This window comes from Myotis yumanensis, unplaced genomic scaffold (assembly GCF_028538775.1).
Source record: "Myotis yumanensis isolate MYYU_CA2020_CCGP unplaced genomic scaffold, mMyoYum1.0.hap1 SCAF_13, whole genome shotgun sequence".
Classification (NCBI taxonomy): Eukaryota; Metazoa; Chordata; class Mammalia; order Chiroptera; family Vespertilionidae; genus Myotis; species Myotis yumanensis.
In genome coordinates, this window is record NW_027223764.1 from 45,043,323 (window position 1) to 45,061,773 (window position 18,451).

The 18,451-nt window shown below is 40.7% G+C and overlaps 1 protein-coding gene across 2 annotated transcripts in view; it reads left to right on the forward strand.

The window, feature by feature from the left end:
* The window catches only part of ADK (adenosine kinase), a 483,761-nt gene that overhangs the window by 323,554 nt on the left and 141,756 nt on the right, over window positions 1-18,451 (forward strand). The gene's annotated exons all lie outside the window — the stretch shown is intronic.

Below are 18,451 nucleotides of genomic sequence, written 5' to 3' on the forward strand. Positions count from 1 at the left end.
CTCTTTATTAATAGTATCATTTTTGCTAATATTTATATGTTATATTTGATGGTGATGAATGGAGTTGTATTTGAACTTTTGCAGCCTTTTCTTTTTATCAAGAATATACTTTAATTCTAAATTAGTGGAAAATAATTTTTTTCTCATTTAGATTTAGAGCTTTTGTCTAACCTGTATACTTTAATAATCCAGGAAATAGGGAAGAAAGAGAACTTTAGTGTATCTTCATTTGACCTGGGCAGTATTACTTAAATTTCATGAATCTTGGGGTCTTTATATGTAAAGTAAACATGTTCTTAATTATACCAGAAGTCTATTCTAATTCTAATTCCATGGTTCTAACATTATTTGGTTGTGTTCACTGATTTTGTATCTAAATGAGATCACTGTGTTGTCTTCCTAGAATAACATCAAATTTAACCTGGAAATAATTAATGAAATCAACCTGGATGATTTCTAGTAAGAATATGGTATGAATATCTTTAAAAGCACTAACAAGTCAAAGGAAGTGCTACATTCTTGATGATTTACAAACTAACTTAATGGCAAGAAGTAATGGTAAAAGAAGACAAACTTGTAAAAGCCTTTTTTTTATTTTTTTTTAATATATTTTATTGATTTTTTACAGAGAGGAAGGGAGAGAGATAGTCAGAAACATCGATGGGAGAGAAACATCGATCAGCTGCCTCCTGCACACCTCCCACTGGGGATGTGCCCGCAACCCAGGTACATGCCCTTGACTGGAATCGAACCTGGGACCTTTCAGTCCGTAGGCCGACGCTCTATCCACTGAGCCAAACCGGTTTCGGCGTAAAAATCTTTTAAAAAGATAAATATGATTCCAAAGAATCAGACTTCAGATGTAAAGACAACTTGAGAGGTTTGAAAACAATCAAAAATTCAACTCTGACTTTATAATCTCAACTGACCTTAATTAGGAAGAAAATGGGAGGAATCTTAAGAAAACATTACAGAGCACACAGAAAACTTTAGTAAGAGCTTCCATTTATTAAACACAGGTAAAAAAAAAAAAAAGAAAGGAAGGAAGAAAAAAAAAGATAGAAAGCATTTCTAAAACCAGGAAACAGTGCTAAAAGTTTGACAGAGATATACGAAAATAGAAAAGAATAGAAGCCCCAAAATGATTAGGTTTGCAGAAAATGCTGATGATATAAAAATGGTCTTTACTTAAAAAAAAAAAAATGACTCCAAATGCACAGACAACAACAGAAAAAGTAATTGGACTTCATCAAAATTAAAATGTTTGTGCATCAGAGGACACTTCCTTTTTATGTCTATATATTTTTATTTATTTCAGAAGGGAAGGGAGAGAGAGAGAAAAAGAGAAAAACATCAATGGTGAGAGAAAATCATTCATCGGCTGCCTCCTGCACGCACCCGACTGGGGATTGAGCGCACAACCCAGGCATTTGTCCTGACCGTGACCTCCTAGTTCATAGGTGATAATGCTGCACCACTGAGCCACACCAGCTGGGCAAAGGACACTTCTAAGAAAGTGAAAAAGACAATCCATGGAATGGAAGGAAAGATTTATAAATAATACATCTGATAAGGAATTAATATCTAGAACATATGTCTTAACAACAAGAAAATAATCAACCCAATTCCAAAATGATCAAAGAACTTAGTAAACATTTCTCCAAAGAAGATGTCTAGCAAGCACATAAAAGATGCTCACCATCACTAATCATTAGAGATATGTATATGAAAGCCAAAATAAGATACCACTTGGCACCCAGGAGGATGACTAGTACCAAAAATATGGAAAAATAAATGTTAACAGGATATGTAGAAATTAGAACCCTTGTGCATTGATGGTGGGAATTGAAAGGCTGCAGGAAAACAATTTAGTGGTTCCTCAAAAAGTTAAACATAGATTTATTCCATTTGATCCAGACAGTCCATTTCTACTTTATACCCCAAATACCTGAAAACAGGGGTTCAAATACTAATGTTTATGGCAGCATTATTCACAATAATCAAAAGTTAGAAACAATCCAAATGTTGTTCCTCATTAGATGAATAAACAAAATTTGGTATATACAGTTGATTCTTGAGCAACATGGGTTTGAACTGTGCAGGTCCACTTATATACAGGGTTTTTTTTCAATAAATATGAACAGTGCTGCAAATGTATTTTGTCTTATGATTTTCTTAATAGCATTTTCTTTTCTCTAGCTTCATTTATTGTAAGAATGCAGTATATAAAACATATACAAAATATGTGTTAATCAACTGTTAATGTTATCAGTAAAGCTTCTGGTCAACAATAGGCTATTAGTAATTTAGTTAAGTTTTGGGGAAGTCAAAAGTTATACAAAGATTTTCAACTGCATGGGGGTCTGGTGCCCCTAACTCCCATGTTATTCAAGAGTCACTGTACATACAATGGAATATATTATCTAAACTTAAAAAGGAATGTAGTTGTAATACATGTTGCAGCATGAACAAACCTTGAAAACATTAAGTGAAATAAGCCATAAACAAATAAACAACTATTGGATTTTCCTATGACGATTCCACTTACAAGTGGTACCTAGAATAGTCAAATTCATACAGACAAACAGTACAATAATATTTTTAGGAACTGGGGTAAAGAGGACAACAAAAGTTCTGGAAATAGTAGTGATGGTTGCACAACACTGTAAATGTACTTTATGTACTGAATTTAATACTTAAAATGGTAAAATTATATATATTACCACATAAAAAAAAATGATTGATTCTACAAACCAGAAAAGTTAAAGTTTGACTGGAACTTAGTATAGATTATATTAGAACTCATTTTTCCCTACCCAGAAGAGAAAGTGGTAAAATTATAAGCTGCTACATGGCTACAAGTCATGTATGTTTAATTTTTTGGTGCGATTAGTATTCATATGAATTCATTTCAGCAGATACATAGTGCTTATTTTGGCAGACCAATAAACAGTGGGTGTATAATATATTTGAGACAATCTGTCATAATATGGGTTATAGAATAATAAATATTGGATATAGGGCAATTAGATATATTTGGTGTTTTGTTGAACTAATTTCAGAAAGCCTGCTGATAAATAGATTTTTAGTAATATGCCTCAAGGTTTACTCGGAGCTTTCATTCGGATAAAGCTGTATTTACAGATAGTGCAGATTCAGAGAATGCAGATAATGCACCACTTTAACAAATATCAGGTAGGTTCAATGTCAAAATGAGACTTAAAAATTTTAATAGACTGGAAATATCTGTAGAGTGATGAAATTTAATAAGGATAAATAAAAATGTTACTATATTTTATTATAAAAAGCAAGTATAGTATTGTGAGCTTTATCCCTTTAACCTCATCTCTAATCATTCTTCTCCTTGAATACTCTAGTAATAAGGAACTATCCTCAGTTCTCCTGGAAAGAAAAGAACATTTTATTTCTAAAATGCAATGAAGTGTAAAATGTATTTATTAGGGATTACATATAGGATTGTTTAGTCTTTCTCCCCTCTCCCCATCCACCCCCCACCCCAAAAAAAATCAAATCCATGTGCTTCATATAAATTTTCAAAATGTCAATATTTAGCTAAAACCAAATATATTGGCTCTTATTTTCTCTCTTTTTTTAATCCTCACCCGAGGATATTTTTCCATTGATTTCTTTTTTAGAGAGAGTGGAAGTGAGGGGGCTGGGGGGAGAGAGAAACATCTATGTGAAAGAGACATCATTTGGTTGCCTCCCACATGCACCCCAACCAGGGCCAAGGATCAAACCTGCAACCCATTTATGTGCCCTTGATGGGAATCAAACCTGCAACCCTTTGGTGCATGGGCTGATGCTCTGTCCACTGAGCCACACTGGCCAGGGTGGGTTATTTTCTACCTGTTGCCACCTTCTTTTTTTTTTAGAGGGTCATAAACTAGTAATGATGCTTTAAAACTCTTATGATAACCTTTATATTTTTAAAAATGCCTTGTCCACCAAGGCTGTCTCTCTACAGGTAATGAAGGACAGGTAGTGTGAGACAAGAAATAAATGAGGTGAGCACTATGATTACCCTGTCTTCCTGCTTAGAGCTAATTTCCAGGCCATACCACATAGAGGGGAACCTTCTTGGGTATCTCTTTGGAATTGAGGACATAAGCTGGCAGTTTAAGAAATCTTAACAGCTAAACAGCCAGAGTTTGCAAGTTAGAGTACCAGATAGGAAACAGCTGCATAGAGAGAGAGAGAGCACAGACTTCCAGAGTCCCACCCAAATCTTCAGCTGATTACTTATCAGCATGTATTTGAGAGGAAACTGATGAAGATTGGGAAAAGAACCACCTGAAAATATTAGAGGGAATAATCCTCAGAGTACACATAGGGCCTGTAACCATTCTTGTTTCACTAGCCAGAGTGGAAAACCTCAAAATTCATGGGGCCTCAGACAAAGTACTTAGAAACTTACAGAGGCAAAATTAGTCTAGAGTAGAAGCTACGTAGTCCTGCCTAACAATATTATCTATATTATATTTTATATAAAGCCTAAGCGACCAGACGACCGGGCTGGTAGCTATGACACGCACCGACCACCAGGGGGCAGATGCTCAACACAGGCACTGCCCCCTGGTGGTCAGTGTGCTCCCACAGCTAACCACCCGTGGCCAGCCAACCTCCCGTGGTCCCATCCCATGGCCAGCTGGGTGGTCAGTGTGCTTCCACAGCCAACCTCCCGTGGTCGGCCAACCTCCCACAGTACCTCCCACTGGCCAGCCGGCCCCTATTGGCCCCAATTGGGACTGGGCGAGATGGCCCCAATCAGCCCAATCGCCGACCAGGCCGAGGGACCCCACCAGTGCACAAATTCGTGCACCAGGCCTCTAGTTCAAATATAATTGACAGCCCTATGTAATGGACAAATTCCTTGAAAGACATAAAGTACCAAAGCACACTCACATAGAAATAGGGCTATTTGGATTATGTATCAAAGAAATTGAATTTTTAGTTAAAACCATTCCCACAAAGAAAACTCAAGGGCCAGATTACTTCAATGTTGAATTCTACCACTTATTTAAGGAAGAAATAATACCAGTTCTATATGAGTTATCCCACAAAGTTGAAGAGGAAAAAACACTGCCCAAAACAAAGAATTAAAAGAGAACTGCCTTAGCAGGTGTTTATCAGTGGTTAGAGCATCAGCCCATGGTTCCCAGGGTCAAGGGCACATACCTGTGTTGCAGGTTTAATTCTCAGCCCCAGTAGGGACTGTGCAGGAGTCAACTAATCAATATGTCTCTCTCACATAGATTCTTTCTTTCTCTCCCTCTCTTCCTCTCCCTCGCTCTCTTCCCCCTTCCTTCCACTCTGTAAAAATCAATGGAAAAAATATCCTTGGGTGAGGATTAACAAACACACACACAAAAAAAACTACTGACCCATATCCCTCATAAATATAGATGCAAAAATTCTTAAGATAGTTTTAGCAAATCGAACCCAACAATATATAAAAAGAATAATGCAGGGTTGGTTAAACATTTAAAAACCAATTATTATAATTCTCCTTAGTAAAACTAAAAAAGAAAAAATATGCTCAGCTTAATAGACACAGAGAAAACATCTAACAAAATCCAATATCTATTTTCAGGGTGATAAAACCCTCAGAATACTAGGAATAGAAGAGAACTGGTTTAACCCTATAAAAAACATCCACAAAAATTGTATAGCTAACATTTTACTGAATGATGAATGACTGAATAGTTTCCTCTAAGATCAGGAACAAAGCAAGGATGTTCACTTTCTTTACTTTTCTTCAGCATTGTACAGTGCTAATAAGGTATGAAAACATCCAGTTCAAGAAAGAAGTAAAAATTTATCAAACACCATGATAGTCTGTAAAAAATCCTATGGAATCTACAAAAAGCTATTAGAACTAGAAGTGAGTTTAGCAAGGTTGTGGGATACAAGAAAAATATACAAAACCAATTATTTTTCTATATATTAGCAACAAACACTCAGAAATTGAAATTTAAAAATACTATTTTTGATACCATCATAATAAATGACATACTTTGGAAGTAATGGATGCTTTCCTTATCTTGATTGTGGTATGGTTTCAGGACTTTATACATGTGTCATAACTTAATGTAATTAGCCTGGCCGGCATGGCTCAGTGGTTGAAAGTTGAGGTCACAGTTAGATTCCGTGTCAGGGCACATGCCCGGGTTGCAAGCTCCATCCCCAGTAGGGGGCATGCAGGAGGCAGCCAATCGATGATTCTCATCATTGATGTTTCTCTCTCTCTCTCCCCCTCTCCCTTCTCTGAAATCAATAAAAATATATATTTTTAAAAGCTTATCTAATTATATATTTGTAATTTGGGCAGATTATTATATGTCAATTACATCACATAAACTATTTTTAAAGTATATGTACTGTGTGATTACATTTATATAGGTTTAAAAATAGGAAAAATTAATCTAGAGTAGTTCTAATAAAAACTTTCAAAGAACCAATGTTAGAATGAAGAAATACCAACTTCCTAAAGTCATAAAGGGTGTCCACAAAAACTGTTATGTAATCTGCACAGCAATTCTGTGGCTGGTTTTCTAAGGCATTTGTAAAGGTTCAGCTTCACTCATAGAAAGTACTCAGTTTTTGTTAGGTGGTGTTGGTAGTGCTATAGGAGTGTTGAGTCCTCTCTTAATTAAGTTCCACTTAACTAACTTGCTTAAATAACATGCAGTCCCCATTTGCTTGATAAATATAACAAGTGGGGCCAAGTGAGTGAAGGAAAACTCGTTGCTATTAGGTTATTCTCTGGTATACCACCTGACTTCCTACAAAATTGTTTATCAAGAGTCAATTTATTTGTTCCTAAGCCTTTTTATGCAATCTGTCTTCCTTATGTAATTATTTAATTATTATGTAATCTGATAAAATGTGAGTGCAAATAGAATGAAAATTAGTTTAGAGAATTAAGTTTGGGAACAAAACTCAATAAATTCATAGCTTTTTTTTAAGTTGCTCTTGAATTAGATGTGGGCATGAAAAGTATAAAAGATTAAAGGAAGAAAAAAAACTATAACTGTCTCCACTCATGGAGGGCTTCATGTCTTTAAGTTTTTATTCTTCTGAAACTGGAATTCATAAACTATGAATTATGGATTTAGTTCTGCAAGAAAGACACAAACTAAAAGTCTTGAACTTGCTTTAAATATTAGCAAATGATATATCTATATATTAATAAATGTTTAGATGTTTTCCCTTAATTTAATCAGTTTGCTGGTTTATTAGCCTATACTGTTCCTTCAGTTTCCTCATATGTAAAGTGTGGGATTTGTGTAAAAATACCAGATGATCTTTCAAATTTTTTCTTATAGTTTAAAAATGATTAAAAACAAAAATTCATTTCCTCACATATTCCATTATTCAGTAACACTAACCAATTTTATTATAAATTAACAAAGTCCTTGTTCTGAAGTCTAAAATAATGTATGGCCTAACATATTAATTTTAGATATTTTTTTCATTGTTAGTGTTAGAGACTCAACTGTAGTGCCTTTCAAGCTAGATTTTTCCCATCTCTCACTCCCACTATTTCTTTTCTCTGATTTGCCCAGGGTAAAGGATATTCTTCTCTAAAGAATATTGGAAAATATTTGGTGGGGCACATCCTAAGACAAAATAGAATATCACTCCACAGGAATATCATTCTTGCATTAATGTAATAAAAACAAATTATTAAATTACGTGATTTACGTTTTTCTTTTTTTTCAATTCTGGTAAAAAAAAAAAATACATGACATAAAATTTACCACTCTTAAGTGTACAGTTCAGTGGCATTAACTATACTTACAATGTTTTACAACCATCACCATTATCCATTTCCAGAATCTTTTCATCATCCCAAACAGAAGCTCTGTATACATCTACACTAATAAAAGAGAAACATGGTAATTGGCGTACGACCGCTACCCTTCCCATTGGCTAATCAGCGTATCCTTATGCAAATTAACTGTCAGCCAAGATGGCGGCCGGCAGCCAGGCAGCTGGAAGCGAACATGAGGCTTGCTTCCTCCAGGGACTGCAGACTGCAATGTTCCCCGCCTCACTTTCCAGCCTCTCAACTGCAACTCTAAGCAACTATTACTATGTTGCAAATAAGAAGCTAAACAAAAGCGGCTTTCAGTCAGCCCCGGACCGCAACATTGTATCCATGTTTTCAGCAGCGAGGCCTCAGAGCTAAAGCTGGCCCAGAATAAAAAAAAAAAAGAAAACAAGGAGCGGTTGGGAGCTTTTAGTCAACTGCCAGTGGGAAAACAGCCCTCATCCCCTCACCCAGACTGGCCAGGCACCCCAGTGGGGATCCCCACCCTGATTCAGGACACCCTTCAGGGCAAACCAGCCGGCTCCCACCCGTGCACCAGGCCTCTATCCTATATAGTAAAAGGGTAATATGCCTCCCGGCACTGGGATCAGCGGAGCAGCAAGGCTCCCGGCACCGGGATCAGCATGACAGGGGCAGCGCCCAAACCCCCTGATCGCCCTGCGGCTCTGTGTGTGACAGGGGGTGGGGCCACAACCTCCTTATCTGCCCTGCTCTGTTCGTGACAGGGTGTAGCGCACCAACCCCCTGATCGGCCCTGCCCCGAGTGTGACAGTGGCGGTGCCCCAACCCCGATCGGCCCTGCTCTGTGGGTAATAGAAGGTGGCGCCCCAACCCTCCTCCACGGGCCTTGCTCTGTGTGTGACAGGGTAGAGCCATAACCTCCCCATTGGCTCTACCCTGAGTGTGACAGGGTGCAGCGCCCCAACCCCTGATCCACCCTGCTCTGTGTGTGACAGGGGGCAGTGCCCCAGCTCCCCTATCGGCCCTACTCTGTGAGTGACGGGGGCAGCGCCCCAACCCCCCTGATCGGCCCTGCTCTGTGAGTGACAGGGAGCAGCGCCCCAACCCCCTGATCGGCCCTGCTCTGTGCATGACAGGGTGGCGCTGCAACCTCCCCATTGACCCTGCCTTGAGTATAACAGGGGGCGGTGCCCCAACCCCCCAATCAGTCTACCCTGAGCGTGACTGAGGGTGGCATTGCAACCTCTCGATCCGCCCTGCTCTGTGCATGATGGGGCAGTGCCCCAACTCCCCAATCGGCCCTGCTCTGAGCCTGACCAGGGACTGCACTTAGGGATTGGGCGTGCCCTCTGCCACCCAGGAGCAGGCCTAAGCCAGCAGGTCATTATCTCCCGAGGGGTCCCAGATTGTGAGAGGGCACAGGCCGGGCTGGGGACCCCCCTCCCCCAGTGCACAAATTTTTGTGCACCAGGCCTCTAGTCTATAATAATAAAAGTGTAATATGCTAATTAGACCCGACGTCCTTATGAAGGAGCTGCGAGGGCTGAGGCAGCCGCCATGGCTGTGAGGGCCGAGCCCCATGCACAAATTTTATGCATTGGGCCACTACTCCTATATAATAAAAGGCTAATATGCAAATTGTCCCCTTGGGAGTTCGACCACTCTCTGACGTGCGCTGACGGCCAGGGGACAGTGTGGGACGAAGGAAGGCTCCAATCAGCCCTGATCACTGGCCAGGCCTAGGGACCCTACCCATGCACAAATTTCATGCGCCAGGCCTCTAGTTCAACAATAATTTCCCATTCCCCACCCTCACAGTGTCCCTGATTACCACTATTTTATTGTCTGTCTCTATAAATTTGCCTCTTGTGGGTACCTCATATAAGTAGTATCATACAATAGTTGTCTGTGTCTGGCTTATTTCACTTAACATAATGTTTTCAAGGCTCATCCATATTATAGCATATATCAGAATTTCACTGTTTATCCATTCATCTGTTGATAGATATTCAGTTTGTTTCCACCTTTTGGCTTTTGTGAATAATACTGCTATGAACACTGATGTGCAAGTATTTGAGTCCCTGCCTTCAGGACTTTAGGGCATATATTTACAAGTGGAATTGTTACCGGCATTGGAGTTCTTGGGTTCCCCAAGATAGAAATCAACAAGTTTTGAGACAGATTTTATTAAACTTATGCTGGAGTACAAGGGAGACAGCACAGAGGAGAGGAAGATCCTCTGATCTGGCTTCAGGGCTGGCTCTGCCTGGCTGCTTTTATATGCTGGGGACAAAGCGAGCTTGCATGAAAAGGTGGGCTTGTGCAGAAAGGAAGGCTTGCGCAAAAAAAGTGAGCCTGTGAAGGTTTCAGGGAGTGGAATTTTCCATGTCGGGGTAGGGTTACTTCCTCCTTCTGTCCAGTTGCTTGGCAAATATTTTGCCTAAGCTATGAGGGCAAAATGTTGGTGTTGCTTATTACCGCCACTCCAGTAAGGTCGTATTGTGGCCAAACCTTGATCATCTCTGTGCATGTGGAACAGTGGTTTTGACATCTTCTGGCCACCTGGTCTTAACTTGGCTTCCTGGCCACCTAGTATTTTTCCATTCTCAGGTTAAAGTTCCTGTACTATCTCAGAATCACAGGAACATCCTATCTAATAAAGAGGGAATATGCTAATTGACCATCATGCCCTCGCAAGATGGCAGCGCCCACAGCCACAAGATGGCAGCACCCAATCCCCTCAGCCCCGCCTCATCCAGCCTCAGTCCCCCAGTCTCCTCAGCCCCACCTCATCCAGCCTCAGTCCTTCAGTCCCCTCAGCCCTGCCTCACCCAATCCCCGCAGCATCCAACTTCATCTAGCCTCAGTCCCCCAGTCCCTTCAGCCCTACCTCATCCAGCCAGAGTCCCCCAGTCCCCTCAGCCCTGCAGGGGAAGGCAGTGGGGGGGCGATTGGGCCAGCAGGGGAGGGCATTTGGGGATGATCATGCAGGTAGGGGAGCAGTTAGGCGTCAATCAGGCTGGCAGTGGAGCGGTTAGTGGGTTATCAGGCTGGCAGGCAGAGTGGTTAGGGGCAATCAGGCAGGCAGGCGAGTGGTTAGGAGCCAGCAGTCCCGGTTGTCTGACTGCCAGTTTAGGCCCGATCCCCTGAGGGGTCCCAGATTGGAGAGGGTGCAGGCTGGACTGAGGGACACCCTCCCACCTGCAGCAGCACTAAGGAACTCCTCGGGGGATGTCTGATTGCTGGCTTAGGCCCGCTCCCCAGAGGCCGAGCTGAGGGGACTCCCCCCTCAGTATGATAATAATTCTATGATTAACTTTTTGAACAACCACCAAATTGTTTTCCACAGCAGCTTCACCATTTTACATTTCTACTGGCAATGAAGGAGAGTTCCAATTTCTCTACATCCTTGCTAACACTTGTTATTTTCCTTTTCCTTATAATTGCTATCCTAATGGGAGTGACATAGCATCTCATTGTGATTTTGATTTGTGTGGTTTACTTTTTGTTGTTGTTGTTGCTAAGCCTCACTCGAGGATATATTTTCCATTGATTTTTAGAGAGAGTGAAAGGGAAGGAGGGGGAGTGAGAGAGAGAGAAACATTGATGTGAGAGAGACACATAGGTTGTTGCCTCATTCATGTGCCCCACTGGGGCAAGGGATGGAACCTGCAACCCAGGTACATAACCTTGACCAGCAATTAAACTTGCAACCCTTTGGTGCACTGGCCAACGCTCTACCCCTAAGCCACACTGGCCAGGGTTTACTTTTAACTGAAATGTACAAATGCATAGAAGCATACTTATATGTTGACCCAATTAAAAATTCTTGGTAACCTGTTACATTGCATTTTGTACTTTTAAACTGCACATCTGAATTTATTGCTTGGCTTGTTAAGGTTATTTTGAAACTACTTTAGTATATAAATTATTTAGATGTTACATTTTATTTTTAATTTGTTTCTGACATCTTCATTTAAAACATTTCATTTTAGCCACAACCATTTGTTAGCTAGACTCACATGTAATCAGCTTAATAAAGGACATTATAGCCCTAACCAGTTTGGCTCAGTGGATAGAGTGTCGGCCTGCGGACTCAAGGGTCCCAGGTTCGATTCCAGTCAAGGGCATGTACCTTAGTTGCGGGCACATCCCCAGTAGGGAATGTGCAGGAGGCAGCTGATCGATGTTTCTCTCTCATCGATGTTTCTAACTCTCTATCTATCCCTCTCCCTTCCTCTCTGTAAAAAATCAATAAAGTATATTTTTTTAAAAATGAAGGACATTATACATGCAGGTAATTATTTCCATTGATGCCTGCTAATGCAAGCTGCTTTGTAGTCATTACCTGGTAATACATGACTAAAGAACTTGGTTATTCTTCTTGTTTTTCATTTTTATTAAATTAAGTTTTTTGAATAGCATCATCTTGCAAATAGGTTCTTACAAATGGCTCTTAAGAGTAATACCTTTCAAGGTTCCATAATCGCTAGATAATTAACCTGCCAGGATTAAGCACACTCAACTTTGCCTCAGGATGCTTAGCTCTCAAATAAGGTCAATTATCTCATGATAATAACTGCTTTGTCTAGAGTTACCACTTAATTGCACAGTGAAACGTCACATCACCAGTACAATGCACTTTAAGATAATTTAAATAGTAGAATACCGCTTGAAAATTAGGTAGAAGAATTCAGTTTAATTATTTCATACAGATTAAGAATGATACATTTTAGATAAAACTCCCCCTCATGGACCTAGTATTTTGAATCTCATAGATGATTTCTATTTATAAAGATTATATGTTGCTCTGCTTCACTGGTCATTTTGCTGGCAATATTCCCACATTGTACATCTTGCAGGGAAATCAGTTTTAAACCTATTGACCCTACAGATGATTCAGTATGTTAAAAATCTCTACTACATTCCAGGAAAATTGAAATTCCTGGTTCCTTCTTGAGTTGTTTTAACTGTTTGAAAAATATTTATTTTATCAATGAATGAATTACAAAACAATGAACAAATTCTGCAGTTTGTTGTTGTGGTCATTTTTGCTGTTGTTGAGGACAGTGATGTATAGTCAAAAACAGGAATGCTACGTGAAATAGGACATTTTGAAAGAAACATAAAATTGACTTTAGGTATTTGAATCCATGTTTTCTAAACCTGAATAATGGCTCTATCTCCTTATATGTAAACCCTAATCATCTTTTTTTTTTTAAATATATTTTTATTAATTTCAGAGAGGAAGAGAGAGGGAGAGAGAGATAGAAACATCAATGATGAGAGAGAATCATTGGCTGCCTCCTGCACGCCCCCTACTGGGGATGGAGCCCACAACCTGGGCATGTGCCCTGACTAGGAATCGAACCGTGACCTCCTGGTCCGCACTCAACCACTGAGCCACACTAGCCAGGACCTAATCATCTTTTTACAAAACCAGATGGAATAGATTAGCTTTTTCTTCTTTTACATGCTTTTCTGGAAGGGGAGAGACTTAATTGACATTTGTTGTTTATACTATTAAATCTTTCTAATAGCCATTGATTATATTTTAAAAGACAGTATAAAAATTAATAATTTGAAAATAGCAACAATGCTTCTAATTATAAACAATCATTGATAAACTTTTATCTGAAGTAGTTTGTCAGTTTCTGTACGTCTGTTTAATGGAAGTCATTTGCTATTTCAGTATGAAAATCTGTGTAAATCTTTAAAATATATGTGCCCAATATGGATAAGTGCTGTACATGTATATATCTTCAATTCAGATATTCTCTCTTTAGTTAGGAGAGTTTCTGTTCTTTATAAGTTATTATATTTAATTTTTAGAAATACTTTTTTCTCAAGTCTATGCACATTTTATCCTCAGAGAAATTTTTTGAATTTTTACATCTTTTTTTCAAATCTAATTCCTTAAGATACATGATTTACAAACATTTTCAGCGAGCTAGGATCTGTCACTAGATCCATATTCTGACAGAAGAGATGGTTCTTCTTTTCAATGTATTGATACTATTGTAATTAGCTAATTCTAATATATAAAAACCCTGTGGCTGTCAGGACCGGAAGCTCAACTAACCGGAAGTCAGTCCTGTAGTCAGCGCTGGGTTGCCGTGGCGACCCAGCACTGACTGTTGCGGCTGCAGGCATGGTGACCCAGCACTGACTGCTGAGGGGGCTGCAAATCAGGCCCAGAGAGAGGCCTGAAGAGAGAAGCAGAGTCTGATCCCTAGCCTCTGTGGCAGCTGTTGATCAGCACTTGCCTCTCTCTTTCTCTCTAGCAGCCGCACCTCCATTTCTCTCCAGGCCTCCACCGGGGCTGCTGATCAGCCCTGCCTTTCTGATCAGGCCCCGTTGATAGACCCAGAGATGCTGACTGGCAGAGAAACCAACCAATCAGAACCTAATCTGGGTGAAGTGTGAGGAGCCAATGGCTGCCTAGGAGGCAGAGCTTTTGACACTGACTGTCATAGAAACTGACCAGTCAGAACCAAATCTGGGTCAACTGTGAGGAGCCAATGGCTGCCTAGGAGGTGGAGCTTTTGATTTTGACTGGCATAGGAACCGACCAGTCAGAACCAAATTGGCCAGCGGGGAGGGCAGTTGGGGGTGAGATCAGGCTAGCAGGGGAGGTCAGTTAGGGGTGATCAGGCAGGCAGAGGCAGTTAGGGGCTATCAGGCCAGCAGGGGAGGGCAGTTAGGGGCGATCAGGCCAGCAGGGCAGCGGTTAGGGGGTGATCAGGCTGGCATGCAGAAGCGGTTAGGGACAACAGGCTGGCAGGCAGTAGAGAGGTTAGGAGCCCGCAGTCCCAGATTGTGAGAGGGATGTCCAACTGCCGGTTTAGGCCCAATCAGACATTGACTGAGGGGTCCCAGATTGGAGAGGGTGCAGGCTGGGTGAGGGACCCCCCCGCCCCAGTGCACAATTTTCGTGCACCGGGCCTCTAGTCCTATATAATAAAAGAGAAACATGCAAATACCATCCCTCCACTATACTCAAGCCATGCCCACCAGTCACGCCCACCAGCCAATGAGGAGTGAGTATGCAAATTAACCCAACAAAGATGGCGGGTAATTTGCATACACAAAGCCGAGTGGGAGAGCTGGCAGCTTGGGGGGATGTGGCTCCCTCAGTCGGGGAAAACCCAGAGCGTGGGGAGCACCAGGAATTAGTAGTTTTGGTGGGAGCCCCAGGACCAGAAGCAGAAGCCCAGAGTGCAGGGAGCACCAGGAATGCTGGGAATCGTAGTTCTGGTGGCGGACAGATATCCTAGACACAAGTGAGCCTGGAGCAAGTTACTGTTGCAGTTGGGGATGGAGGGAATGCAAAGGTGAGAGACATAAGTAAAATCAGAGTGTCTAGAAAAAATTAAAGGGAAGATATCCTAAAACTTCCAGGAAATCTCTACCAATGGAGCAAAGAAAAAAAAAGCCTCTATTTTTCTGTGAGCAACAAACCAAACTGGATTGGGGGTCTCAGACAATTCGCTCATATGATTGCAAAGACAGACAGAAACTCCCGTATTGGAGAGGGCTCCCGGATTGGAGAGGGTGCAAGTCAGGCTGAGGGTCTCCCCTCCCCCCCCCCCCCCCCCAGTGCATGATTTTCATGCACTGGGCCTCTAGTCTATATAATAAAAGTCTAAGCGACCATTGAGGCGGAACAACCAGAACTACCGGTCGCTATGATGTGCACTAACCACCAGGGGGCAGATGCTCAACGCAGGAGCTGCCCCCTGGTGGTCAGTGTGCTCCCTCAGGAGCGCTGCTCAACCAGAAGCCAGGCTCACGGCTGGCGAGCCCAGTGGCAGTGGCGAAAGCTTCTCCCGTCTCCCCGGCAGCACTAAGGAGCAGCAAGCCGAGCGGTAAGGAGCAGCGAGCAGGCAGACAGTACAGAGCGAGGGGTCCTGGACTGCGAGAAGGTACAGGCTGGGCTGAGGGACTGCCCCTACCCCCAACCCCCTGGTGCACAACTTTTATGCACGGGGCCTCTAGTTATTAATAGGAAAGGGGCAAAAGAGAAGGCCAGACATAATAAGCGTGGTCATTTGGGCAGCTTCAACAGGAAGCTGCAATTCCATACTTCCCAGCTCCATTCCCTGCAGATTACTAGGGGAAGGGACTAAACAAAGGGGAGATGGGCGCTTGGGCAGTGAAGTTGGGGTAAAGGAAGTTGCCTGTCAGTCAAACCTTGGGACAGAGATCATTGTTCAGAGGGGGTGGGCAATGCAAGCTGCCTCATGGACCCCACCCACAATGGACTGATGGACTAAGACTGGGAACACAAACTAAACTAGCCTGATACTGGGTTGGACTGTCCCCAACATGGAGCAAAAACTCTGGGCAATAACTTTAATTCTAGTCCTGTTGAAATCACAGCTATACTTCTTCCATGGTGGACAGAGGGAAATGGGACCTTGGGAACTCGGATTTAATTCCATAGAAATAAAGCTGTCTACAATATCTCTCCTCCCGTGCAAGTGTCAAAATTCTTTTTCTCAGGACATCGCAAGAAGCCCACTCCCACCAGCAACCTATGGTGGCGAGGAGAGTTCCCTACCGATAACAGTATCAAGATATTCCCAGCGTGAATGTGGGGGATAGGGCTCTCTCTAAAATGGTAATTCCTCTTTTTTAAGAAGTGCCTTGTTTCTTTCATTGAAAAATGGACATCACCTTCCTGATACTGTTCATATAGTCCTTTCCATTTTCTTTCTTTGTTATAAGCAGTAAGAGAAGTGTTTAATATAGACAGATCTGTTTTCAGAGATGATACATAACCCCACCAAAGAAATAAAAATAAAAACTATGGCACTCATAAAATTCTGGCATATTTGTATTATCTGCTGAGGATAACGAGATTTCACGTAAGACAGGTCAATGGCATCATCGGATTGCTGCTTACCTCCTGGATTCAACTTTCTTCTTAGGATCTTTCTGATATACTTTACTTATTGAGAGAGAGATGAGAAAGAGAGAGAGAGAGAGAGAGAGAGAGAGAGAGAGAGAGAGAGAGAGAGAGAAAGAGAGAGAGATTGATTGATTCACTGTAGCACTAGGGAAGCTTGTAAAGTCAGTGCAATATTGTAAAGATGTGCTGCGGGAAGGATTTTGAGCCAAAGGCTCTTTAACTATGTGCTTTGCATCTCCCTACTTTCTACTTAACTCTCTCTCTTTCCCTCTTTTTCTCTTCTGATCCTCACCAACATACCCTTTCTCTCTTACTCCCTTCATGCCCCCCTCCCTTACCAACTACATTGCCTCTCTAAAGATGAAAGGTTTTTAAATCATCCCCAAATTACCAACCATGATTGCTAAAAAGCCCTGTAATTTGAAATGGTTTAAAATGCTAGGGAGATAATCCTGTGTTATGCAATAATGCCTTTTCACATTATTCAGTATTTCAATTAATCTTTTTATTTATTTGATTGTTTCAGTTACTGTGCTACAAATTTGTGACTATTTTAGTATAATTTGTCTAGTCTGACATGATATAAAAGTAATGAGTTAATATTTGAAGTTCTTTAATGCACTTAAAAATGTTCTTAATATTGAAATTATTTTATGAATTCGACTAAAACCTGTACATTTACATGATCCTGGAAGGAGCTTCGGTCTATATTTAGAAAATCTGTTTTTTGACTCAGCTCAATTTTTTTCTGTGTTTTTCATCTTTGACATTAGGAGGAAAATTGGCGAAATTTATGTAGGTTCTGTAGATTAGTTAATAGTATTTATCAATAAGTAATTTCTTAGCTTTGTTGGTTCTACAATAGTTATATAAAATGTCCACATTTGGAAAACTCCTAATGTTCTTTTTCTGATCCAGATCCAATGCAGTTATCCTTCTGCCTTAGTTTCTTTAATCAGGAACAATTCCTCAGTTTTTCTGTGTCTTTTATGATTAGACACTTTTGAAGAGTACTGGTCAGTTATTTTGTAGAATGTCCTTCAATGTAGAATTGACTGATATTTCCTCATAATTAATCTTGTGTTGGCAGAAATATTTATAAAAGCTGTTTTGTCTTCATATATTAAGATTTCAATTTACTGGTGATATTATTAACTTTGATCACTGGGTTGAGATGTTGGCCCAGTTCATGCACTTTAAAGGTACTATCTTTTCCTTTGTAATTTAATTATTAAGTATCCTGTGGGGAAATACAAGGGAATGTAATAATTTTGTTCTTTCATTATATTTTTACCCATACTTTTAGCATCTATTGATGATTCTTGCCTCCAATAATTAATGTGGTATTTGCCAAATGGTGATTTTTCTGTTTCCATCATTTCTGCTGTATTTATTAACTGGAATTCTCTTCGAGGAAGAGCTGGCTCTGGCTCACATTCCTTTATTTTCGTTAGCACAAATTAGCAGCAAGCTGTATATCTTATATCCCCTTCTTTGTAACATGAACTGTGGCACTATAGGTTCTCTTTGCACCTTAGGTTTTTTTTCTTCTTAAGTATATCTTGCAAATCATTCCACAAAAGCTCATAGAAATCTTCCTTGTTTTTCTATATCTGCATTGTACCCCATTGTGTGAATGTAATATAGTCTATTCAGTCACTCTCTTGCATGTGGACATTTAAGTTGTTTCCCGTTATCACCTTTCCTGAGTTTGGAGA